Here is a 26,592-nt window from a genome sequence, read left to right on the forward strand (position 1 = left end):
TTTTTTTTTTAATTCCTAAATTGCCCTTCAACCACAGTGTTTCATGTTTGGTAATGCTCTCATGTTTTAGAAAGGGAAATAAGTAAAATAAAACACTTCATAGAAGTGGTTCATCAAAGGTGGTATCATTAATGACTGGTTATAAATTGGAGCTCTTGCTGATACAAAAAGCTCTTCACAGATCAGGCACCCAGCCAACTGCCCCGGCCAACTACCCTGGCCAACTTCCTTGCTTACATTTAGAGCTCACAGAACTCCCAATGAGATGCTCCTCTTGGTCCAGGACAGAGATGGACAGCTAGGGCTCAGATCTACCATTTGGCTCGCTCAGGGTCTCACAGCCAGCAAGTGGCAGCTCTGGGATTTCAAATCACAGAGCTTGGCTCCACACTCCATCCTTGTTATTGCTTCATGGCGTCTTATCTCTGACTGCCGAATATGATTTCCTAGAGACTGCTTTTCCAAAGTTCAAGATAACCCTGTCACCCATACGGACGTGGAGAGAATTTCAGCAGAAATAGAGGCTCTGTACTCTGAATTTGCAACTGTTGGGAATGAATGGTCAGAACAAGCCTTGCCATTTGTGCCGAGGTAGATGGAACTGGAGACAATCTTGTTGAGAGAACTGGGCCAGAACCAGAGGAGCCCTTAGCAAGCATCTCCCCCATGTGCAGATTATAAATGAGGAAGAGAGGGGAAAAAAGGGAGGAGGAGGAGGAGGAAGGGAGCAGGGAGAGGAGTAGAGAGAGGAAGGAGAGGAAAAACACAGAACAGGAGGAGGGGACTACTAGAGAGAAGAGAGAGGGCTTCCAGAAGGGGTGATTGGAGAGGGAATGGTAATGGAGGGGGTGAACATGACCAGAAATGTTTTATAGGCACAAATGAATTGTCATAACAGAAGTCATCCCTCTGTACAATTAACGGGTGCTGTTGTGGTTTGGGTGTGAGATGTCTCTTGTAGCATGTGTGTGTTTTGAACACTTGGTCCCCAGATGGCGGCTTTGTTTTAGAAAGTAAAGGAACCATTAAGGAAGGGAAGACTAGATGGAGGAAGTGGATCACTGGGGGCGGGCCTTGGGATTTCACCGTCCAGTCCTACTTCCTGTCTATCCTCTGTCTATTCACTGCCATCTCTCCCACCGTAAAGATTTTGCCTTTTACTCCCTTTCTTCTTTTGTTATTTATTTATTGTGTATGTGTTAATACGTGTTACAGTAGACATGTGCCTGTTATGTGGAGAACAGAGGTCACTGTTAGGTGTCCTCCTCAATATCTCTTCATCTTATTCTTGGAGACAGTCTCCCACTGTAGCTCACTTATTTGGCTAGATTGGCTGGCCCACGAGCCCCGAAGCTCTAGCTGTCTCTGCCTCCCCTGCAGTGGCATGTGCCGCCATGCCTCGCTTTCCCATGCATGCTGAGGATTCAAACTGAGGTCCTCATTCTCCTGCAGCTGGAGCTTTAGCACCAGCTCGTCCATCTCCCTAGCCCAAATATAAAAAATTAAATGAATTTTCTCAGGTGGATTTTGTCAGGGATTTTGCCAAAGCTTTGAGAAAGGTGACTGACACATGCCCTAATAAATAAATAAATAATCAGTAAACAGCTTCTTCGACATTTGCAGCATATACAAAGCATCCATGCCTTCTGGAAAGCACTGCCTAAAACATCAAAGGCATCATGGCTCAGGAGGGGCTGTGTTTCAAAAAGCCCTTTGCCCTCTATCTAAATGGCAGGCTTCCTCGTCCCAGTTAGCAAGGACTTGAAAGAAGAAAGGAATTCTCTATCCCAAACCTGGCTGCCTCCCTAATGGTTGATCAAAATCGAAATAGCAATTGCAGCTGTTTCTCCCTATATTTAAAATGATAAAACTTGTGGGAAGGCAGACCCCGTGGAAAAGATTCTCTCCACATTTCCGAGCAACGCTCTTCAATCCAACTTTCCCCCTCCACATGCCTTTCAACAGACTTTAAAAAGACATGCAAAGCAAACCTTTAAAGAATTGTATTAGATTCTTTCCCCTGGTTAACCATAAGTTTTAGGGAGGCACAAAAGCCCATGTGGGAGGAAGGCAGCAGACCAGCTCAGCAGTGCGCTCTATTTCAAGGACAGCAATCAAGTGGTGTGCATTTATTGAGCATTTATTAAATGCCTCGCTGTGTGGGCTCTAAAACCAGGGCAGTGAAATATTAACAGATACCTGGGGACTAAACTTGAGGGGGTGGAGAAAATGCAAACAATATTTCTAACTAAACTATGGCAAGTAACCTTGCATGAGGGTGGGAGAACACTAAACAGACAGCAAATGGTAAAGCTCTCTTGCCATGCTCCTTTCCGGGGGTGCTTTAACCTGTATGTGGAGAAATAGCCTCTCTCAAGTTCTCCTCACCCATCTGATACAGTGGGCAGGCTCTCCTGCATTGCTGGCTGGGAGCTGGGAACACAAGAAAGGGGCTCCCCCCTAACTCATGATTGTAGGAGTCTCCTCACAGTCCTGTGTTCTCCACTTTCCCAGGAACGGAGACTGTGGTAAGTAGCCATTCACAGTGATGGATGAATTGGCTAACTGCTTACCAACTGAATATTTCATTCAGACTACAATGTGGCTGCCACCATGTCGCTGCATTTTAAGTCTGTTTCTTCCAGTTGTGGGAGAAGACATTCAGATGGTACGAATGGGGGTTTGGGAGAAGAAAGGGGTGTCTACAATTACCTCCATCCTGTGAATCTAGGTGACCCTGAGAATCTCAGGTTAAAGGGCAGCTCTGCAGAGATCCCTTCCATGACACCTGTTTTAATGTGGGATCTTTTCTTTTTTTTCCCCAGAACACTTACTGTATCAGAAATGCTTTTGTTTATTTGTTCATTTATTTATCACTGGTCTCCATACACTCCAGTGAGAGTAAATAACTTAGTGTTGTGGTTGAAATGTTCGTGTCTCTCTAAAATTCATGTTGAAACTCAACCCTTAGTGAAAACATGTAACAAACAAGTAAGGGTTTTTAGGGGGATTTGGGTCTTGAGAACTGGTGGTCATGGATGGGATTAGTGCTCAAGGAATAGGACGGTACCTTTCCAGGCTCCATCTCTTTGGCCCTGTGAATGCAGTGACTTGGAAGCAGAAAGCAGCTCTCACCTGACAGTAACCCTTTTGTGCCTTGATTTTGGCCTTCCCAGACTCCAGAACCATGAGAAATGCATTTCTGTTCTTTTTAAATTATCCAGTCTAAGGTATTTTGTTACAGCATCAGGACACTTGGTCAATTTTGTGTTTTCCTCCTTCCCCATGGTCTGACACACTAACTAAAATATGGGAGGTTAATAGAGAATCATTGTTGAGTGGACAAAAGCATGCAAGAGAAAATGATCGGCTGCCTGTACTGGACAAACTGATAGTGTTCCTCAAGAGTGGTTGGAAAGGATATGGAGAACTAGTTGCATCAGATGTTGACTGCTCTGCCCTAGAAGAGTGGTAGGCAAATTATGGACCAGATGTCTGTTTTGATGACTCAAGTGTTATTTGAACACAGTCATATTCATTAGCTTACCTGCTCTAGGACCACTTCTGCCATCCAGAGACAGAGCCTAGTAATTCAGTAATAGAAAAAAAAAGTCTATATGGGCCACAGTTTGCACATGGTTATAATCTGAATCCTTTACAAAAAAAAAAAATCTGTTGGGGCCACCCTAGACTTGCCACAATGAAGTAGATCTAAAACAGTTAGATGCCAGATTGTGTGAGTTGTTGGGAGCAGAATTTAATGCCTTTTCCTCATTTAGAAAGAAAGGAAGGAAGGAAGGAAGGAAGGAAGGAAGGAAGGAAGGAAGGAAGGAAGGAAGGAAGGAAGGACAAAAGTTAACCTCCTAAATAAAAACATAGTATCTTTCAAAATATAATTATAAACCAAAACTTTTTTACTTGAAATCTGTATGAAGCTTAACGTCTTATAGCCGTCTATTTACTGCATTGGTTGAGACAGGGAGGCTGTTCTGCAGACACACGCACATCTTGCTTTTTTTCCTCTGCCCACGAGGGCTCTCAGGAGCTCCCTGTAGGACTGTGACTCAGAAGCTCAAGGTTCATGAGGCTGACTTTATGCCTCCCCCAAAGGGGGGCAGAGCATGGAGACCGGTGAGGCACACATAGGATTCTCAAGGTCCACTTGTGGGTGCCACTTATACCTCTGTTCTCATGTCCCCTCCTACAGCAAGGCTCATGGTCAGCAGGGTAATGCTCCCACAGAAGCAAGCACGTGAAGGTTGGTGGGAGCTTCCAGTGCATTGGCTAGCAGGGGGCACCACCAGATAACTGGCTGTGGTGACACACCGGCCGAGGTAGGAGAATCATGGTTTCCAGGATGGCCCAGATACACAGGGAAGAGAAACTGTGTCAGAGAAGCTGGAAGTGTGCTGGGGAGATGGCTCAGGACGTGTCTTAGTCGGGGTTTCTATTGCTGTGACAAAACACCATGGCCAGCAAGCAAGTTGGAGGGGAAAGGGTTTATTCAGCTTACACTTCCACATTGCTGTTCATCACTGAAGGAATTCAAACAGGGCAAGAACCTGGAGGCAGGAGCTGATGCAGAGGCCATGAAGGAGTACTGCTTACTGGCTTGCCCCTCATGGCTGGCTCAGCCTGCTTTCCTAGAGAACTCAGGACCATGAGCCCAGGGATGGCACCACCCAGAGTGGGCTGGGCCTTCCCACATTGATCACGAACAAAGGAAATGCCTTACAGCTGGATCTTGTTTTCTCAATTGAGGCCCCTTCCTCTCTGAGGACTCTAGCTTGTGCCAAGTTGACATGAACCATCCAGTACAGTCAGTAAAGTGCTTGCCAGGCAAGTGTGAGGGTCTGAGTTTGGATTCCCCAAACTAATGTAAAAATCCAGGTGCAGTATGGCAATCCTAGCCCCATGGAGGCAGGTGGATTCTTGGGGGTTTCTGGCCAGCCAAGACAGCTAAATTCACAAGCTCCAGGCACAGGGGAGACCCTGTCCCAAAGGCTAAGGTGGATAGTAACATGCATCTGAGCATAGTAAAGAAGGATAACCAGAACTAGAGAGATAGTTGAGAGGTTAAGAGTACTGGCTGCTCTTCCAAGGACCCAGGTACAAATTCTAGTACCCACATGGCAGTTCACAATCAGCTGTAACTCAGAGGATCCAACAATTTTTCATGGGCACTGCACACATGTGGTGCAGAGACATACAGACAGACAAAATACCCATATGTATGGTATGGTATGGTATTTCTCTTGTTTTATAATTTATCTATTTTTATTTTGTGTGCATTGGTGCTTTGCCTGCATGCATGTCTGTGTGAAGGTGTCAGATGTTGGAGTGCCAGACAGTTGTGAGCTGCCACGTGGGCACTGGGAATTGACCCTGGGTCCTCTGGAAGAGCAGTCAGTGCTCTTAACCTCTGAGCCATCTCACCTGCCCCACCCCACTCCCCTGTAGCAGGAATCTTAGAGTCTTATTAATAAAATCAAACCTGTGAGCCAGGTATTGGGGTGAAATGCTGGAAGATCAGAGATACAGAACAAGCCACAGCTACCTCACCTCGCCGGATCCTCAGCTGGTCTTGCTTCCTCAGACTGGAGGCCTCTGAGTCCTCATCCAGAATGGGTCTCAGCTGAATGCTTAACCAAGCCAAATTCTTAACCAGCCAAATGCTTCTAGTTTCTGGTCCTCACGCCTTATATATTGTTCTGCTTTCTGCCTCACTCTCTGGGATTATAGTCGTGAGTCACTATGCTTGGCTGTATCCTTGAACACATGGATTTCTGCCTCTGGAATGTTAGGATTAAAGGCGTGTGCTACCACTGCCTATCCTCAATGTTTAATATTGTGGCTGTTCTGTCTCTGAACTCAGATAAGTTTATTATCATGGACAATATTTGGGGGAATACAATACCACACTCCTTGTATGGTATTTCTTAAAGAAAGAAAAAGCATGAAGGGACTCTTTCCTGAATCCTACGACCTGAGATATTTTGAGAATCCACGGGTTCCAAGTACCATTAGGCTCTGTTTGGTTTTAAAGAAGGAAAGCACTGGGATTTGAGATTGGCTGCAATAGTCTACCAGGCACGTTACTAAGTTTAACTTTCAAACCTATCAATACCAAATAGTCTAGCAAATAACACAAATAGTATTGAGTGTGATAGAACTGCCTACATTGCTCTGCATTTGCCTAGCCTTCTCAAGGCCTCACATAGCCTCTTCCTGTGTTTGTCTGTAGCAGAGATGTTCTGCATTCCTTCACACAACTGCAGCATGCCTCTGGTGCACAGCGTAGGAAATGTTTGTCTCTTCCAGTTTCCCTCTCTGGACTGTGGAACTGTCTGGCCTGGTCTTTCAGCATCTTACCCAACACACTTTTGGGGAGGAGTGCAGATCCTAGAGCCAAAAGTCAACTTTTGGGTTATGAGCATTATAAAGAACAGAGTCACAGTACAGCCAGGGAAAAATCCAGCTTCTGCTTGTGCGGAATCCTGGACAAGAATACATGAGGAAGGAATTCTTTGGAAAGAAAGGTGGGGGAGGTACTACTTAATGGTTTCATTCCAGCCCAAGACTGAACTTAGCTATGTTCAGGCAGCCAGTGACTGGCCATTTCTGGTGCACTATAGCACATGGGCTTCCGAGCAGTTAGAGAGAGTACTTAGGTCTGCTTGACCACATGGCATCAGTTCTACAGAAAGAAAAGATGAATTTGGTTGTTTGTTTTAAAACTAGGTTTTACCATGTAGCCTAGGCTGGCCTCAAGCTCAAGCTCAAGTTTCCAGCATAAGAAGTTTGAGGAACATGTTCAGACATATTAATTCTCTCATTACCTATGATAAATCAGCTGTCCAATCATCCATCCATTCTGTTTTAAATTTCAATTGCTATATTCAACATCTATAGAAATTAAGTTTAGTTCTTTTAAAAATACTTTATTTTTGATAGTCTTCTGTTCATTTCTTAGTTTTCCAATTTTTCTGATAGTTCAAAAATATTTTAAGGATATTCCTTTTATATTCTGTAAATAAGTGATGACACTACCCAAATTCGAAGTCTGTCCTCCACTGTTTCTGCTGATGCCAATTTAGGGTAGTTTGTTTTCTCATGCACTTACAATTTTGTGTTGATTGTTTCTGTGAGATTCCTCTTAAAAGTCTGGCTGAAGGAGTATCTTCTCACATGCTAGAGGCTTTGGTGCAGTTTGAATATAATTCACTTCTTATAAAATATTTTTTCTACCCAAGGCTTCCCAGACCACAGAGGTATCTGCACTAGATCCTGCCAAGGTCAGGTTTAGGGTTTCAGACTGTCAGAAAACTCCCCTGTTTACGTGTGTTTTCATTCCTTTCACCAGTACCCAGGAAAATCATATTTCTTTCTTGACTTCATTTTGCCAGAGGATGATTTTTTTTTTCTAACCAATATTTGTCTGAGGATGTGGATGTTTGATATCCTGGGTTTTCTCCTCTGCAGTGAATGAAGCTCCAACAATCAATAGATGACCACAGGCTGCCTACATTTCAGGACGTGATGTCACTCTGGGTGCCTCATTTTGACCTTACGAATCTCACTTAAGATTTGACCACAAAAAAAATTAATGAAGGGAAAGACAAATGTATAAAGTTGTAAAAAGGACAAATCCCAGCCCAGGGGGAAATTACATGAGTGTGCTCACCTGTGAACCATGTATTTTTTTTTAGACTTTTATATACTTTATATGAGGAGAGGGAGGGAGAGAGAGATATGTCAGAGGAATAGTAAATGATTTTTAGGAGAACACAGTGGGATGGTTGAGGGTAAAATGGCCTGGGACAAAGTACACTGGACTGTCTGAACAGATAATGGATTGTTAGTGATTCTCTGTAGAGGCAGTATAAAGGGTACTGGTGTGATGTACATCTGTCCCGAAGTGCCAACAGGCCTAAGCTTCCTTCTGTGATACAAGTTTAATTCATGGGAATTTGAGGAAGGAAACCGTGGTCATTGTTTTCTTCCTTGGGACGGGGACACAGACTTTAAGAAAGTAAGAGACTTCAGATAAATCCTCTTGCAACATCCACTGCTCTCCACATTCCTTTAATTTAACATAATCCACATTCCAGGATGTCCTATTTGGGGATGATGGTCCCCGGAATCCCTCCGTTTACAGTAACAGATAAAGTCAATAGCCAGGCTTCTTGTTTTCCTATTTATAGAATTTAGCTTTCTATGGTATGTGATATTCCAAAGTAAAAACTTTTATTTCTTTTCTTTCCTTCTAGTTCTGTGTTCATATGGTATTGTTCATCCAATACAAGATAACTGGTGGAGCATCCCCCAGTTCTTTTTAAAAGTTAACCTCAAAATAATAATTTTTTGACAATTTCATAGATACATACAAGGAATCTTGATTATATTGACCCCTTGATTCAACCCCACTTCTCACTCCCCTTGAATGTCCTTCTTTTAAAAAAATTTATGTGTATGGATGCTTTGTCTGCATGTGTATATGTGCGCCACATGAATGCAGTACCCTTGGAAAACAAAAGGGGGCATTGGGTTCCCCAGAAATGGAGATAGAGAAGGTTATAAGCTACCGTGAAGGTTCTGGAAACCAAACCCGAGTCCTTTGAAACAGCAGCCAGTGCTCTTAACTGCAAAACCATCTCTCTATACCCTCTGCCCCATTTTTCCCTTCAATAACCCACTGAGTCAGTCCAATTAGTGCTATCTCTACAAGCACAGGAAACCTAACAATGGACACATCCCACAAAGAAAAAAGACGCCTACTCCAGCCGCCATCAATTGCCAATAGCTTCTCATCAAGGGGTGGAACCTTTTGATTCTCTCCCCCAGTCATGATGGAATTATTGAGTGACTTGATCTCACACAGGTCTTATGCATTTGCTGGGAGTTTATCGTTATGATGTCCATGGCATGTCCGAAGACAGCACTTCACAACACTCTTCCCCATCCTCCAGCACTTACATTCTTTCTGCTCTCTCTTCTGCAGTGTGAGGCTGACAGAGATATCTCTGAGCACTCAATAGCCATGTTTTATCAGACCTTTGACCAGTCATGAGTCTCTGTATTGACTGCTGCCCACTGCAAAGGCCGCTTCTCCAACGGGATTGGAAGCAGCACTAACTGAGTATAGACATGCATATTTAGGAGAAAGTTTGACACATAGCAAAACAACAACAGTAGGTTTTCCTCCTAGAGCCTATGAGCTCCCAGCCCTGGGTGTTTGGGCTTTTGACCAAGTTTGAAGTACTAGGCATGAATTGGGTGGAACTTAAAAAAAAAATCTCTTAAAGAGTGTGAGGGTGACAAGAGTGGATATAATCGAAATATATTATGTAAATGTATGAAGAGGTCATACCAACGTTCCATATATAATTAATATTGTGGAGGCCCACAAAAATTTCCTAGTGAGATCTGAGCGTGTTTTACCCATCAGGGCTGCATTGGAAGATGGCTTGACCATGTGTGTGGTTACCAGGTGATTGGAAGAGTCTGCGCTTGGCTGTGCTAAGGGGAAGTCTTTTGCTCCACCTCTTGGCATTCCTATAAAAGGCCCTTTAGAAGACACAAGAGGGGCCGGTGGATATTGATCCAGACCCTCCAGAGGCTATCCTGTGTTTCTATCTGTTTCTCTCCCCTCCATCTTTCTATCTAAATATTTCTCCCTCCTCCCTCCTTAAGAGTATCCTGGGGGAAAAGTGGGAGTGGGCCTCCCACAGGGAAATGGGTAGGCCTCCCACATAATATATTCTAGTAAAAACATTTGAAAACCCTTCTAAAGAGGGCATGCTTTGCTGATTGTCTATTCCCCTTCTGCCTGCTTCAAACACTTATTCAATGATGCAGATAGGCTGGACATCTTTTGATGATGAGGGGGACCATCAAAAGAACCACAAAACCTTCAGCTCTGACATCCTGGAGCCACTGATCCAAAGCTAGAAACATTTCAAAATATGAAAAAAAAAAAGCCCCCTTTTAAAGCCATTGGTATTGAATTATAAGCATGTGATTAGGGAATTGATGAATTCCTATAATCTATTATTGTATATGAGGGGTTTTCCACATCAGATATATGCAAGGGAGGTGCAGGAAAAAAACCTGCTGACATGACTGCTCCATGACGTGGTTAAGGTGTGTTGTAGATATGAGAGAACAGTCAGAGGCATCTGGAAGAGTCTGGAACAGAGAGAAAGAGAAACAGACTGGACATGGACAGCAGACTAGGCATGACCAGGGCTATCTGTGAGAGAGGGGAGAATAGAGAGAGCATAGAGAGAACAGCAAGAATAGAGATTAGTGAGAATAGCTGGGTTATAAGAAGGGTGAGTAGCTGTGGGCAAGGAAGGGCCAGGAGACTGGCATGGGGGCTTTGAAATATTTAACAAGTACTTATGAGTAGGGGATGAAGGAGCCTGAAGTCTATCATGGACCTTGCTACACTGCTAGGTGCTGTGGTAGTTGAATAAGAATGGCCCCCATAGGCTCATATATTTGAATGCTTAGTCATCACGGAGTGGTGCTACTTGTAAGGATTAGAAATATGGCTTTGTTGGAGTAGGTGTGGCCTTGTTGGAGGAAGTGTGTCACTAGGGGTGGACTTTAAAGTTTCAAAAGCCCAAGCCAGGCCCAGTGGCTCTCTCTTCCTACTGCCTGCAGATCTGGATGTAGAACTCTCAGCTACTCGAGCACCAAGTCTGCATGCCTGCTGCCATACTCTCTATCAAAATGATAATGGACTAAACTTCTGAAACTGTAAGCAAGCCCCAATTAAATGTTTTCTTTTATAAGAGTTGCTATGGTTGTGGTGTCTCTTCACAGAGAACGCTAAGACAGGCACTAAGGATATTATTTAATTGGAGAGCTGTATATCCATTTTTCCAGAGATGACTTCCTTTTGGCAGACAGGAACTGGCTTCATAAATTCCCGAGGAATGCTGGCTTTTATCTAACCACCCAAAATCCTCCTGTAGTCTAGGTTGAGCTTATTTCTGAGTATTTGGACTGCCTTTTGGAGTCTGGGGAACTGGAGATCCCTTTGGACTTGACAGTACCTAGCTTGGAAGCTGTACAGCATGGTAGGTAGTTCTCAATGCTGGCTGCACAGAAGAATAAAGGCAATCGAGGAAGAGGTTAGTCACATTCTGCAGTGCTGTATGACTCCAGTAGGACAGTATGTGCACTTTTCAGGGGCATGACTGGCCAGGCCATATGGCTTTGTAAAGCCACAGAATGCCACTGAAGAACTAGAGAGCAACATGAAGTCACTAGGTGCCTTCGTTTGTTGACTCTTTTTAGCCCTAGAGAAGTTGTAACATTTAGTCGTCTACCTCAGATAGCTTAATCATCTACAGATAATAGGCACATTAACAGAAGAACAAAGAACGTGTCTCATTAGCATGTAGAAACAGAAGTCACGGGAAAGGCAAGATGCAAAGGGTTGCTAGACAGATCCTTGGAGCTGTTATAGAGCTGAACAAATGGTTAAGGGCTTGGGCACCTAGGGGAAGGATGTAGGAGGAGCCGTACTGAGAAGAGCTTGTAGTGCAGATGAAGTGTCCCAGGAAATGGCCACTGGGGGAGGGGCAGGGGCCACCTCTGACTGGGCCAGGTGTCAGAGCCCAGATCTCTTCTTTCTCTGAAATGATGGTAGGGCAGAAAGGAGGTCCCAATAGAGAACCAGTACCCACTGGTTATTTATGCGCCAACGCAGACTTCTTTTATAGATGTAAATCCCTTATATGAAAAGGTAGCCTCTTGGAATAATTGCTGTGTTTGGAGAGGTCTGTAGATTATCTGGATAATAACCAACTGGAGGAATTCCAAAGACATACATTAGGGTGGGGTATTTGACTCTCGCACAGTACAATTATCTTCATGCTATCTCTCCAAGTGGGCTGGGGGTTCCTTAAAGGACCAAATAGTATCTCCTATTTCCTTATGAGTTTAATGTTATAACTTACATTTAGTGGGTAAAGTTTCTTTATAAAGTCTAGCAAATAGTATCCTAAAAGCTCCAGCCCATTAATGACGGTAGAGACTCTCTACATCCCACTCTCTCCCCTAGCTTTTATGACTCTCGGATGCTTCTCTGTATTACTGATAACAGTATTATTTCGTGTTTATTCTGCACCAGGCAGAGACCACTTGCTTCCTTTGAATTAACTGTATGCTGTCCAAAACGAACAATGGGAAGCCAAGAAAGGTTAAGCAATTTAATGTGGCTTTTAAGTGTAGATAGCCCTTGGTAAGGTTTAAATTTACTACCTGAGCACATCAGTTTTGTGTGCTAAAAAAAAATATTGTTTACTTTCCATCTTTATTTCCTGTTGAAAGCAAAGAGAAAATAAAGCTCAGTTCTACCACGTTTCTGATAACAGCTCTGAGATGGGAGAGAATCCTGTTCAGGTCACCTCCGGAGAAGCCGTTCTGCATATGGCCTTCCTGCTCTCCCTGGCCTTACACAGAACTCACCTCACACATGCTGTTATAAAATTTCTCCCAAGCACCCTTCTAGTTTTTAATCAGTTTCCATCCCTGTAGAATAAGCATTCAGGAGAGAATGCCCAGAGTCGGGAGGGTGGGGGGGGACACACAGACTCTGGGTTAGTGAGTGAGAACCAGGAAGGGGAGGAATGTTCCCATAATTTATATTTGCTAATATGAGCACATGAAGTTGGCAGTAAGTGGAGAGCACTCTTAAGACACACAGTTTAAATAAAAATGTTTAAAAATACTTCCCAGAAGCCCACAAAGCAAATATGAGACCCACTCAGAGCTCCACCTCCCTTTCTGTCCCTGAGCCCTGGGTCTCTGGGTGAGAGGTTCCCAGTCTTACTCAGTGCCAACTTCCTTTGTTTTATGCTTCTTTTCAGAGGGCCTCCCAAATTCTCTTCCTTGTTACACAATTCAAGGGATATAATCCCCTCTGGGTAACCAATAACCACAGGGATATCTTTCACCCCAGAACCTCCCCTGTCCCCACTCCTATTCTACTATTGTAAAGACAAGTCATCTTCCCGGCTTTTTGTGTTCTTGGGGTTCTAGGAATCTGGGAAGGTCTTCCTTCCCCCTTCCTGCTTTGCTGGTTTCTGTCAACCCTCCTTTGCCCAACTTAGCTCTGTTGAAGAAACATTTGCCATAGACCTCTCTGGCTCCTCCAGTTCCACCCCTCTCTTCTCTTCTAGAATGACATGGACAACTAGAACATATTCCAAGTCATCTTCATAGTCCGCAACTCAAACCAGAAGTCTAGAATGAGAAATTACAAGAGTCTTTTATGGGAGGCAAGGACGAACTTTAGAGAATCACCAACCTGAATGTGAAAAACCTCCAGGTGCATGTTTGGATAGCGGGAGGAATTTGCACTAAGGCAAAGCAAACAAAGAGTTGGTGGAATTTTGTTGAATATTTTCACAGCGGTGCACTCAAGTCCCCTAAGCAGTAACAACCTGCTGGATTCGTTCACCCACTGCAGGAAGACGAGTTTTGAAAACAAGAAGCAGCACCCACTTCATGAGGTTCCCGAGGATTTTAGAGAGCATGGAAACATGGGAAAGTGCAAGAGCAGAAGCCAAATGGCTACAGAGTGTCTGAAAAACACAACATTAGCAGATTAAAACAAAAACTTATCAGTAAAAGCAGTATTCAGATGTTCTCACTGGATAAGAAAAGAATACAAATTGAAACAGCTTCTAAGCAGAACTTGATGTATCTCAAACAGAGAGTGTGAGATCCTCAAAGCGCAGGGCAAGCACCATAACAGAAAACAAGTGTGCAACAGAAATAACAGCTGGGCTTAGAATCTCTCTTTCTGGAGCAAGAACTTGGAAGTTTTGCAAGGTCCGATGCAAAGGTCCCTACCTTTGTTACCTGGCTCACTGTCTCCAAGGCTTAGAAACAGAGACAGCTCAGCCTAGTCCAGCTAGGATAGCCAGCCCTGTAGAGGACCCTATCTGATGATGGTCTAAGAGAGTGTAAGATACTGATGTCACAACCCACACCAGGTCATTTTTTTATTAAGGAATTTTTAAATTCATTTTACATACTAATCACAGATCCCCCTCTCCTCCCTCCTCCCGTCCCTCCTGCCTTCCCCTCTCAACTCACCCCCCATTCTCTCCTCCAACAAGGCAAGGTCTTCCATGGGGAGTTCACAGAGCCTGGTACATTCAGGTCCAATACATACATACATGCATGTATGTATTGGAATGGCTACCCACTACATATACATACATACATACATACATACATACATACAGGCAGGCAGGCAGGTCCAAGCCCCTCCCTCTGCATCAAGGCTGGGCAAGGGGTCCCGCTATAGGTAGTGGGCTCCAAAAAGCCAGCTCATGCACCAGGGATGGATCCTGATCCTACTGCCAGGGGGCCCCTTAAGCAGATCAAGCTACACAACTGTCTCGCTTATGCAGAGTGTCTAGTCCAGTCCCATGGAGGCTCGACAGCTGTTGGTTTAAAGTTCATGAGTTCCCACTAGTTGGTTTGGTTGTCTCTGTAGGTTTCCCCATCATGATCTTGATGCCCCTTGCTCACAGAATCCCTCTTCTCTCTCTTTGACTGAACTCCTGGTGCTTGGCCTCACATCAGGCCATTTTAACCAGCATCCAAGGATATGGGCCTGAAACACTGTTGTCCTTCAGGCATAACTAAGTATCAACTTTGTGTGTGTGTGTGTGTGTGTGTGTGTGTGTGTGTGTGTGTGTGTGTGTGGTGTACATATATGAATGTGTGAATGTAGAGGTAGAGGTCAGGGTAAGATATTGGGTGTCCTTGTCTATCTGTCACTCTCTACCTCATTGCTTTAAGGCAGGCTCTCTCACTGCACTGGAAGCCCAGGTTTTTATGTCGGTCCTGGGGATTCACTCACACTTAGGTCTTCCTGCTTGCATTGCAAGCGCTCTTGTCCACTGAGTCATCTCTCCAACCTCCTGCTACCATCTTAATGAGGGCAACACAAAAACCTCTCCAAAATAGACCTATTGATGTGCAGAAGGAGGGATGGGAAGTCATTAGTCCCTTTCCTCGGACCCCAGCTACTCCCTCCCTCTCTCTCTCCCTCACCCCCTCTCTGTTTTTTGGTGCTTTGAGACAGGGTTTCTCTGTGTAGCCCCGGCTGTCCTGGAACTTGATCTGTAAAGCAGGCTGGCCTCAAACTCAGAGATCTGCCTGCCTCTGCCTCCTCAGTGCTGGGATTAAAGGTGTGGGCCACCACCGCCTGGATACATCCTCCCTCTTGTGCCCTCCACCTCCAATGGCATGTAGTTATGCCCCAACTGCAAATGGGTCTCTGAAGGTGCTAGTGGATAAACAGAATGTTAATTGAAGGGCATTCCATCTATGAAACTCCCAGGAGGTTGCCACTTACACTGAGATGTGATTTTGGGGGTGATGCGGGTGCTTTGGGGTCACCTGTGCCCAACAAACTCATTAGTTCATCAAGCTGGACTTGAATGGTACTGTTACTTTGGGTGTTATTCTCTGGGCTAGGTAAGTGTTTTTTCACATCTCCCCAGGAAACTTAAGTCATTAGACATTCAGTGGTTAATTTTTGTCTTTTTCATTTCTCCCAAGGGTGACTTTAAAGGGCTCCTGAGATTGTTACCTTCAGCAGAGGAAGCAAGAAGAGCCGTGCCTGGTGTGCATATGGACTCATATGCCAAGGCACCCCTTCTGACTATGGAGCTTGGTAAGTGTGGCTGCTTGATGACTGTGAACCCTTCAGAACATCTTCCATAGCCTGAATGGGGAAATATCTTCTGGCATTTCTGCTGAGCACAGCAAAAGAGCCAATTTGGCAAAGGGGTACCCGTAGGGATTAGCTTAAAATGTTCTGAGAAAGGAAAGGCCGTCAAGGTCAAACTTTTCATGCCTTTGGTTGCTTGGCCTCAGGATGATGCCAGCTGGGGCTCTATCCTCCCACAATCAGTCCTCTGTAGAGCGGAAAAAAGTGAGGAGATTGATTGTCATGTGATAGTAGAAGAGGCCTGATAGCCAATAGAAGAATGGCTAAAAGGACCATTCTAAACTTGGACAACCATGATTTGATTCTTACCTCTACTCTTTCTAGTTCTGTGATTTCTGGGAACTTCTGCATGTATTTGAAATTTCTGCATCTATCCATGCCTAATTTCGTCTAGATATTATGAGAAACAGTGCTTAGGAAATCCATGCTGGGTCTCATGCAGAAATGACCCCACAACAGTTAAGGACAAAGGCTCTGGAGCCAGACTGTCCTAAGCTGAATCGTAACCCCACTACCTGATCATAACCTGATGACTTTGGCAAATTACTTACTCTTTCTGTGCCCCAGGTCTTTCTGATCCATCAAACTGACATAAAGATGAATTGACCTAACACTTACATAAGCTTAGGAAGTTACCAGTTTTTGCCTTTTGTCCTCTTTTCAGACCCTCTCAGAATTTGTAGCTCCCCCTTAACATTAAAAAGTGAGGAAGACTGGACACTCAAGTACATGGTCGCTGTAGCTGATCACTTAGAAAAAAGCTTGACATGTAGTGAGCACTAAAAGTGTGTTTGCTCATAACGTCAGCCCTTAAAGCAATGTCACCAAATAGAAATATAATGTAAGTTGAATAATAACCTTTTAATTTTCTATTAACATCCGTTTTGGTGTGTGGTGCTAGAGACTGAACCCAGGACATTGTGCCTGCTCTAAGGCAAGCAGTCTACTACTTTATCTAAATACCCAGCTCTAGTAACCACATTTTTTAGATCAAGAAATAGGTATAATAATGTTGACAGAAAATACTGACATTTCTATTCATAATCAATATAAAAACAGGATTAGTGAGACTTCCATTTTTTTTTTCTTCCTACTAGCACATACAACTGGGAACATTTTGCATTTTATAGTATGTAGTAGATTGGGTACCAGGGAAATCTGTAGCAACTGTCACCATCAAACTAACAGGATAGCGCTGAGGATCAGCACTCCTTAGTCACGAGAGCCTTAAAGCCTTCCCAGCTCTGTAGTGCCAAGGCCCAGGTGCTCAGTTCGCCTGTTGCCTTCTGCAAGCAGGGTACGGATGCAGGGCTTCCTGTAGCCTCATCTCCTGAGCAGGTGTGCAACTTTGCTGAGACACAAAGTAGAATGGCCTACCTTTAGAAAGGCGTCTGCCAGCTTTCTGGTAAGTCCAAAACCCACAAACCAATCAGTGTTTGAAGCTGCTTGACCACCACCACGGTCTTGCTAAATTTTACAATCTAAAGTTACTTTATTAATGTTTTCCTGCGTTAGTGACTTCATCCTGGGAAATATAAAAAGAACGTGTTTTCTCTCTCTCTCTCTCTCTCTCTCTCTCTCTCTCTCTCTCTCTCTCTCTCTCTCTCTCTCTCTCTGTGTGTGTGTGTGTGTGTAGATTTCCTCCCAGCCTTCTGATTCTATTATTGTTTTTCCCCTTCTTCTCTGGACTGGCTCCAGAGCCCCACATTTCTCTCAATCTGGCTGCTTTTTGCTAGACAGAGTGGGGGTCAGATGTTGACTGTGAGCCAGTGTCCCATCACTGTAACAAAATACTAGAGATAATCAAAACTATAAAAAGATAAGCTTTCATTAATTAATTTGGGCATTTGAGATGAGGTCTCATGTAGCCCGGTCTGGCCTTGAATTCATCATGGAGATAAAAATGACTTTGTACTTCTGATTCTCCTGCCAAGAGCTGAGATTACTGGCACGTGCAACCACTCTTGGCTGGAAGCCTTATTTTAGTTCACAGGTACAGAGGCTGCAGTCTGCAATCCATGGGCATGGTGCTCTTGGGCTGTGGCAAAGCATCACATGATGGCCAGTGCTCACAGCACAGCCAAGCTGCTTGCTTCACAGCCAGGAAGCAAAAATAAAGATGGAGATACTTGGGTACACAAACCTCTTCACAGGTACATACGCTGGGACTGAAACACCTCTTAGAAGTTTATACCTCCTAAAGTTTCATCATCTCCCGATAACACAGTCCTGAGAGGTCAAGCCTTGAGCACACACATGGACATCTCAGATCCAAACTGCAGCATTCACCACACACCAAATAAAGTGGATGGTGTTTGGTTATGGCATGATATTTCCTTAGGCAGGAATGGGTAGTTTTTATCTTAATTATCTCCAAATGTTCCTAATCTGAGGAGAACCAATACTGTTGAGAGATTGAGCAAGGGAGAAGAGATGTGATATTATTTAACTTTAAAAACAAAACCCGAGTCTTCCCAGTCACTGAATTTCATTCATGAAGTCCTACTAAGTGCTAGATGGCTACACCCTTTGGAGTTTACAATGAGGTTGGTGTGCCAAGAGAATGATTAGAGAAGGCTGTATCCTAAAATCAACAAGGTGGTTTTGCTTATAAAGGCTCTGCTAATTAAGAATAGGCTTAGGGGTTTGAACTGAAAAGGTTCTGAGAGGCCATGTAATTTGATGTATGTAGCTGGAAGTTTTCCTGTGTCCCACCTGGCCCATGGTCAGGACAAATCTCTCCCACTCACATCCTCCAAGTAAACACATAGAGGCTTATATTAATTATTACTGCTCGGCCATTAGTTCAGGCTTATTACTAACTAGCTTTTACAATTAAATTAACCCATAATTCTTATCTGTGTTTAGACACGTGGCTTGGCACCTTTTCTCAGTTCTGCCTTGTCATCTTACTTCCTATGTGTCTGGCTGGTGACTCCTGACTCTGTCTTTCTTCTCCCAGAGTTCTCCTTGTCTGCTGATCCCACCTACATTTCCTGCCTGGCTACTGGCCAATCAGCATTTTATTTATCAACCAATCAGAGGAACACACATTCACAGCATACAGAATGATATTCCAAAGCAGATGTATGTTCTTTTATTGGTTAGGAGAGTAATACCAGAAGAGGTTAAAACACTTCAAGTTCAAAATGAATGCATCTGAAGCCAGTGGTGGTGGTTCATGTCTTTAATCCCAGCACTCGGGAGGCAAAGGCAGGCTGATCTCTGAGTTTGAGGCCAGCCTGGTCTACAGAGTGAGTTCCAGGATAGCCAGGGCTATACAGAGAAACCCTGCCTGGAAAAACAAAACAAAACAAACAAACAAACAAATGGATCTGAGCATCTGGTCTCCTTGCTCTTAGTATTCATTGCAATATATATTGTGCCACAGTCACCTTGCTGGGGATAAAGGAATGCACCCTGTTTATCCCACTGAATTTTAACAGACTTTAGACAGCAGATGCTCACTCACTTCATTCTTGCTGCCCATTTACAGTCTCAGACATATTCAAATATCCCGAGCTCAGTTGGCATTTTTAAGACTTCTGGGTCAAACAAACAAATAAAAACAAAATGGTGAGCTGTTACTTAACCCCAAACTTAACCATTAATTTCCACGCAGGAGGGAGAATTTCAGCTGTTGGGTGAAGGCGAAGACTCCAGCTAGAGTATATTGGATGTCAATTTTGGCTTTGAAAAGAGTGAATCTGCAAATGGTTTTGGCACGGCCTTCCTTTCACACAATGCCTCACACGTATCAGACCTGCTGATGAGGGCTGGGTTATAAACTAACGAGAGAAGACACCTATGGGAGCCTGGCAGCTTGACAAAGGCTTTCTACAGGAGCCTGGGAAAGCTCAGCAGAGGTGAGGGCCTGGGGTGAATGAAAGGGTGGTTAGGCACTCGTTTAATAGTTTAACTAGGACTTGTCATCGGTTCCTAAACAAATACGCACACGCTGACATTTCCAAAGTGGCTTTTTATACGCTGTGCCACCATCCTCGCTGCCTCTGGTTCAACACAACGCAGAGGTGAAAAATCCGCAGGTGGGTATATAGGTTCAGTCCTCTAGGGCACTCAAACATTGTGTGGCAACTGATGAAACGGATCTGGGTTGCAGAAAGTGTTGGCGTTACACACAGCGCTTATCAGTTAATGTTTCTTTTAGTGCGGTTTAGTTCTACATCACACGTAGAGTGTGCATCTTGATTTAAACTGTGCCGTACCCCGTTTCCCCAATCTGTTTGATGCATCGTGTGAGGAAGCAAAGACTACTGAGCTAAAGACCAAGCTTTTGTTTTCTAGTTGGCTTGTGAAAGCTGAGGCAGGGTGTTCTCTTGGGGCAAGGAGTTGCATAGAGGTAGGAACACACATACACACACACACACACACACACACACACACACACACACACACACACAGGATCTGATGTTAGCACACAGCCAAGATACTGGAGTGAATCTCACTTCTGTTGGAATTGGCTGTTTTTCCTCCCAACTTCAGTGGTCTTACGGTAGATCGTAGCAAAAAAAAACAAAAACAAAAACAAAAACAAACCCACCACCACCTAGTTACAAAGACTTTTCTCTGTGCCAAAGGCACAAGAGTCCATGGGGGCTTTGGTGAGTCAAACTTTCTACGATCTAGCTGGTTAGAGGGGCTAAAATGCATAGAAAAGCCTGCTTAAATTAAAGGCGTGAGCTGAGAGGTTTGAAATCCTCAGAATCAATGCAGCAGTCATTTAGGTCCAGAGGTCCTGTCTTGGTGGGCTGGGGGAGGGAAGCTTCAGAGGACCTAAGGACTTCCAACTCAGACACTCCGCTGAGGGCGCTCCTGTTCCTATCTAGCCTGTCAGTCCAGGCGGGAGATAATGTCTCCCAACTCCTGAGCAAAGCACAGCTAAGTTTCGACTTACCACCTGAGGAGTGTGGTAAGGAGTGTTAGGAAAACAGTCGCTCCAACCGACTGGTTCAGTCCAGAAAATGTGAGTACCGTCCAGTTTACTTTCTGTTCCATAACTTTGGAAACGGAACCAACTCGACTGTGGTTCAGAGGGGCTCGGGTCAGTTGACTCTGACTTCTGCCCCTGACCTTGCTTTTCCCAAAGACCACAGATAACTTTGGAAACAGAAATGAGTACTTATCGGGGCCTCATCCTTACCCCAGCGGTGGGACACGCATACTGTGGTTCCCACTCACTCACTTCAAGACAGTGAGACAGATCCACGCTGAAGGATCCCACGAGCCGCCGAACTCAAAACCGAACCTGGACGTCCTGGACTCGCCGCGGGGACGGGGCGTGGGCGGTCCAGAGAGCACCTCCCGCAGGTCCGGGGAGCAGCGCCCGGGCCAGGTCACCTGACTCCGGGAATTTGGGGCCGCGCGGGGTGGGAGTGGCTAGCACCTCCCTCCCGGAGCCCACGGGATCCAGGTCGGTGGGGGCCGGCGCCCGGTGGCCACGTGGTGGTGCTGCCTCTGCCCCCGCCCTGCCGGCGGAGCCCGGGAGCTGAGCGCCCACTGACCCCCGCGTCGGGAGGAGGAGGAGGAGGAGGAGGAGGGACCCAGCGCAGGAAGCCGAGCAGGAAGCGAGCCCGGCGGCCGCGCTTTCCTGGGGAAGCGGCGGGTGGGACGGCCAGCGGGGCCGGGAGCTGAGGCTGCCGCTTGGATGGGGTGAGTGGCGGCGGCGCCGAGCGGGGCGGCCGGGGTGCGGGGTGCGGGCTTGGTCCCCGCCTTTGTGTCTGGGGCTGCGGAGGGCGAGAGCGCGGGGCGGGAGTTACGGTCTGGACACACAACCTTGGCCGCGGAAGACAGTTTGGGGTGGGGTGGGGTTGGGGGGAACCGGAGCGATGGTGGGTGGGGATCTAGCAGAAACAGAGGACCGACCAAGTTAGGAGACGGAGCTCGCCTCCTCCGGTGGTCTGGTGCGGTGCGGGGCAGAGGCGCGGGGTGTCCGCGGAGGGAACGCGGGTGGGAATGAATGACCGGACCCGGGAGGACGGTGTGGGTGCGCCCCCCGGGGCAGCCTGTCCCACCTGCGTGCCCTGCCCAGCGTCCGGCTCCCGAATGCTTGCTCCTGGGCTCGACCCGCCTCTCTGCTGAACTTGGAAAAGCCGGGGAAGGAGGTGCGGGCAGGAGGCGCCGGGTGGCTCCGGAGACCCACCGTCCGCTATTGTTCCTTTACGGACTCAAGGGAGCCGGTGAACTGGCGGGAGCACGAAGGCGAGACCACCCCCTGGCCCTGGACCCCTGCCCCCCAACCCTCCTCGTCATTTTCCCCCACCACAGCTCCTAGGGCGGCGGGGAGGAGGATGCTGGAGTTGGGGCACACTCCAGGCAGCTGGGCTTAAGGTCGCCATCCGTTGCGACCCGTCTTGGGAGGGCGGGCATCCTTCCTTCAAGTCTCTCCTCACTGCTGGCTTGGGCCAGTTTGTGTCTGCAATTTAGGTTCTGCAGTTTGCGGCGGTTTTTCATTTTGGATTACGCGTCTCCTTTTTGGGATAGGGTGGGGGTGGGTGGTTTGAGTCTGGAAAGGCAACAGATGGGGGAATTAAACCAGATGGAGCCCACTGTGACTTGAAGAGGCAGGGTGACCTCTCCGAGGCCTGAACTTTATATAAAGCCAGGCTTTCTTTTCCAAGGAGCCCAGCTCAGCGCAACTTTACTCCCAGTGACCAAGTGGTGCAGATGCAAGGCCGTTCACTTGGTACCTGCCGCTTCCCTTCACTCTGGGCTCACAGGTGATTGACTGGGATCTGCGGGAGGAAGATCAGCGCGGAGCTGCCAGGGACCAGGAGGCTTTGCTCATTGTCTGTCTGGGGCAGGAGATCTCAAGGCTATAAAGGCTGGCCTGGGGAGGAGGAACTAGTTTGTCTGTTAGTGGGGCTTTCATTGGCTCTTTTAGCGCGAACTTGCATCTCCTATGGGTTTGAACATAGTTGGGGGGGGGGGGGGCTGTGAATCCCGGGGAGGTTGGACTTTGATTGTTTTGTCCCACAAGTGCTTGTTTACACGTGTGACAGCAAGCTTTTTTTTTTTTTAAACTGATGGAGATTTAATTTTATCTTTTGTTAGCAATAACTTACCAGCGAGGCCTTTTTTCCTTTATGCTTCTACAGCAGCCAGTTTTTTATCAGAAGGAATCCAATTCTTGTTTAATATGGACTGGGAGAGACATCTGGTGTTGGGTTGTCGGTTTTATCTCCATTCACGGAGATGCTTTATTAAAGAATCTGTTGTAGTATTTACATCCTCAGATTTGCTTTTTATGACTTGAAAGGGCAGTGCAGGTGTACATAGTACAGTTGAAAGATCTTTGTACTGTCATTGAGAAACTGAATAAGAATGGATGCCCCAGCCACTGGGGATTCGGTGAGGAAGAAATATGGGGGCCCCATATTTCTTTCATTTGCTATCCCTCGACTGCAACTTCCTGAAGTATGTCAGTGGAAGGTACAACTGCTGTCTCCCTTGTTTCTTGTTTGCTGAGTGTGTGTGTGCGCGCGCGCGCGCGCGCGCGCGTGCGTGCAGGACGGGGGGGGGGGGCAGGGAGAATGGATGCACGTACATAGGTATGTATGTTTCTGCTCGGGCACCGCACCATGCTTGTGGAGGTCTGAGAACAACTAGTCACATCAGTTCTCTCCTACTGTGTGGGCTTGGGGAATTGAACTCAGGTCTTCAGGCTTGGCAGCAAGTGACTTTACCTGCTGAGAAAGCCAGACCCTTTGTTCCTTTTCAATGTTATTGGCTGTCGAACTCAGAGCTGGTCAAACTCGGGGCCTGCGGTGTGCTAAGCTGGGCTCTACCACCGTGTTAACGCTCACCCCCGCTGCCACACAACTTTACAGGTAAAGAAACTGAGGTTTGGAGTTGAGACAGCTGGGTCTTGGTTTGAACAGGATGTAATCTTGACTTTTCCTCTCTTCCTTTCCTAACCTGCTTGTCTTCCAAAATAGAAATAAAAATGAAATATTTCAAAGATAAACAAAAATGGAGCATAGTAAGGCATCAATCTTTCCACTATGTAGGTATGATAACAAAAGACAACACATACTTTATCTGTTCCTTCTTCTCTGCTTCTAGCCTCAGGTAAGCAGGGATGAGGTAAGCACTTAGTACATACATAGTTTCCAAGCATGCTCCGTCCTCCTGTGTGCCTATAAAAACTCATGAGCATTTATGTGTACAGTTTTACATTAATGGCATAATTCTGTATACCTACAGCTTGCTTCTTTAATAATTATTTTGTTTGTTTGAGATCCATGTAGATCTTGACTCACAGTGGCTATTACAGGCAAGTCTAATAGCTGAATAATATAGTATATTCATCCCCCTATCAAGTGAAAATTGGTTTCTAGGGCTTAATGGTTAAAGGCACCCTTTTAGCTGAGGGAGGGTCCACTGCATGCAGGCATGCATGCATGCATGCCTGCCTGCATGCATTCATTTATATAATTGGTTACTGTGGCATGCTGTGTTGTAGCAGTGCACATCCTGAGACAGACTTCCTTGCTCACAGATTCGCTGTGCAGCCAGTTGCTGGGATAGTGAGCTCTTGGAAGGCTGCTTGCATTATTTCCTTCATTTCTCAGAGAATATTTAAGTTCTTCCTCAGCCATCTGTTAGATGAAAAAGTGGAAGTGATTACTTTTAAACTCTAACCATTTAGGACTAGTTAGTTGGCTGGATTGTTTTGTTTGGGTTTTCTTATTCTTTTTTCTTTATTTCTTATTTCTTATTATTTTTTTCTTATTTTTCTTATTTCTTAATAATATTAACTATTATTAATAGTTCATCATTTTGCTGAGTTTGGTCTAGCTATGCTAAAGGCTTGTTGGTCCTCTGATCTGGGATTACTCACTCCGTTTCCTCTTCCTCATTTCTTCCCTGTGGGTTTAAGTACGCATGAGCAGAGGCAGGTCTCGGCTCTGTGGAAGTGTGGCTGTGTTGACGGCATGACTTGTCCCAACTCCTCAAAGAAGAGCTAGGCACGCGACACATTGGCCTCCGTGTTATTCCTTCAGATTTCGAGGCACATTCTGTCCCCCTCAGAGTTCTCGCCTCTGATGTCCCTTCTTCCTGGAGCTCATCTCCCCTACCTGGGCTGTGGCCTTTTCCCCTGAGGTGCTTTCTCGGACACTCCCGTCCAGTGTATCCTGCAACCTCTCCCCTGCATTGTGTCCCTGTGTGGCCCCTGTCCATTTCCACCTTGCCTTATATGTTAATTCAAGTTAGCACTGTCTTCCTGTACTAGAGTTCAGATCTAGGAGGGCAAGAGTTTTGCATCATTTTTAATTACTGTCCCATGAGTATCATGAACAGTGTTGATACATATTGGATAAATATCAATGAATATAAGGTGCTTTTTATTGAATCAGGGTGTAACTGTGCAGTCCTGGCTGGCGGGGAACTTGTTATGTGGACTAAATTGGTCTTTAACTCATGCCTACCTGTGCTCAAGGTATAGAATTACAGACACGTGGCACCAAGCCCACCTATCAATATTATGCTTTATTAATATAAATATCAATATTTTGTTTAACTTTCCTACTTGGTATTTTTTGCCTCCGCTTTCTTCTGCCCATGTTAGACATCTTGGGGGTGTTAGATGTTCTCTGTAGTACCCCAATGTCACTTACAGGTTCTAATGGGATAAAAGAAACAAAGAAACAAACGAAAAATCAGCCTTACAAAGCATCCACTCTGTTTCACTGTATAACTTAGCCGACAGAGTCCTTGTGTTTTGAGGTGTTTTTCACCCCAATGTTTCACCTCAATCTAAATTCAAAGGAAAAACAAGGAACATGATGCCTGACCACACACTCATCTCTCATTTTTCTTGATAACCTGGTCTTCCCAGTGATACTGATGTGAAAGGGGCTGACCTCCCCCCCTACACACACACACACACACACACACACACACACACACACACACACACACACAGCATCTCTCCAAATACGTCTTCACAGTCCCCAGCAACACCAGCCAATGAACGTGTAAGAACAGAAAAGCGTCTCCCTGATGTGCTACAGAGGGGTGTCCGAATCACTCTCAGATGCCTTCATTGGGAAGATTGTGCGATGGGATCTTTTTTATGGTGGAGGGAAAACGACGTTCCCCTGAAGGTCTCAGAGCAGTCAGTGTGCAGCAGGGACCTGAAGGTAACCAGGGTTATAGGAGTCACATCAGAGGGGCCCTTAATTCATGGTACAGACAACCGTCGCTGCACAGTGCAGGCTTTATTTTGCTGGGAGCCAACTCAATTTTCCCTACCATGGGTGATGAGTATAGGAGTTGACAGGACAAAGCTACATGTGTCGAAGGCCTTTGTGTCTTTTCAAAGCGGGTAGGGAAAGGACTCTAATTTTTCTGGTTAAGTATATAGGTAAGCGATACTGACAAGCGTCCTTAAGATACGACTAGAATGCGGAATTGCAACCATTTTGTCCTCTGGAGTAAAGTGACGGTGAACTGATCGGCGTGGTTTAGTTTGAGATGGCCTTGGTTAACCAAAAGCAGGAGATCATTAGTGAGACGCTTCAATGAAGAGATGTCTCCTCTTGGTTTATAGTTGCAGGCAATACCGCAAGAGTTAGAAAAGGATTGCTCACCACATTTCCCATTTTTCTAGCTCCTGCCTTCCGTAGGGAAGAAAAAAAAAAAGAAAAACTGACTTGCTGATGGATTATCATTCAATTTAGCCAACATTTTAAAAAGTGGCTCTACTGACTTCATAGTGCGTTTAAAAACAAAACCTCCATTGAAGTTAAGTGCGCCTCTTCAGCTTTATATTCAGGGAGTCCAGGAGATATCTACCATAA

The 26,592-nt window shown here is 45.5% G+C and overlaps 1 protein-coding gene across 13 annotated transcripts in view; it reads left to right on the forward strand.

Moving 5' to 3' along the window:
* Positions 1 to 26,592, forward strand: part of Rai14 (retinoic acid induced 14) — a 165,499-nt gene that overhangs the window by 2,333 nt on the left and 136,574 nt on the right. For 5 of the 13 annotated variants that reach the window (XM_042261414.2, XM_042261417.2, XM_042261418.2 and 2 more), the window contains exon 1: positions 21,287 to 21,439. The gene's annotated coding sequence lies outside the window, so the exon portion shown is untranslated. Of the gene's footprint in view, positions 1 to 13,196; positions 13,346 to 15,597; positions 15,713 to 20,702; positions 20,754 to 21,286; positions 21,440 to 26,592 lie in introns of those variants that run through there. The other 8 variants (XM_076551749.1, XM_076551752.1, XM_076551753.1 and 5 more) reach the window with 4 other exon arrangements.

Source organism: Peromyscus maniculatus, chromosome 15 (genome assembly GCF_049852395.1).
Source record: "Peromyscus maniculatus bairdii isolate BWxNUB_F1_BW_parent chromosome 15, HU_Pman_BW_mat_3.1, whole genome shotgun sequence".
Lineage (NCBI taxonomy): Eukaryota > Metazoa > Chordata > Mammalia > Rodentia > Cricetidae > Peromyscus > Peromyscus maniculatus.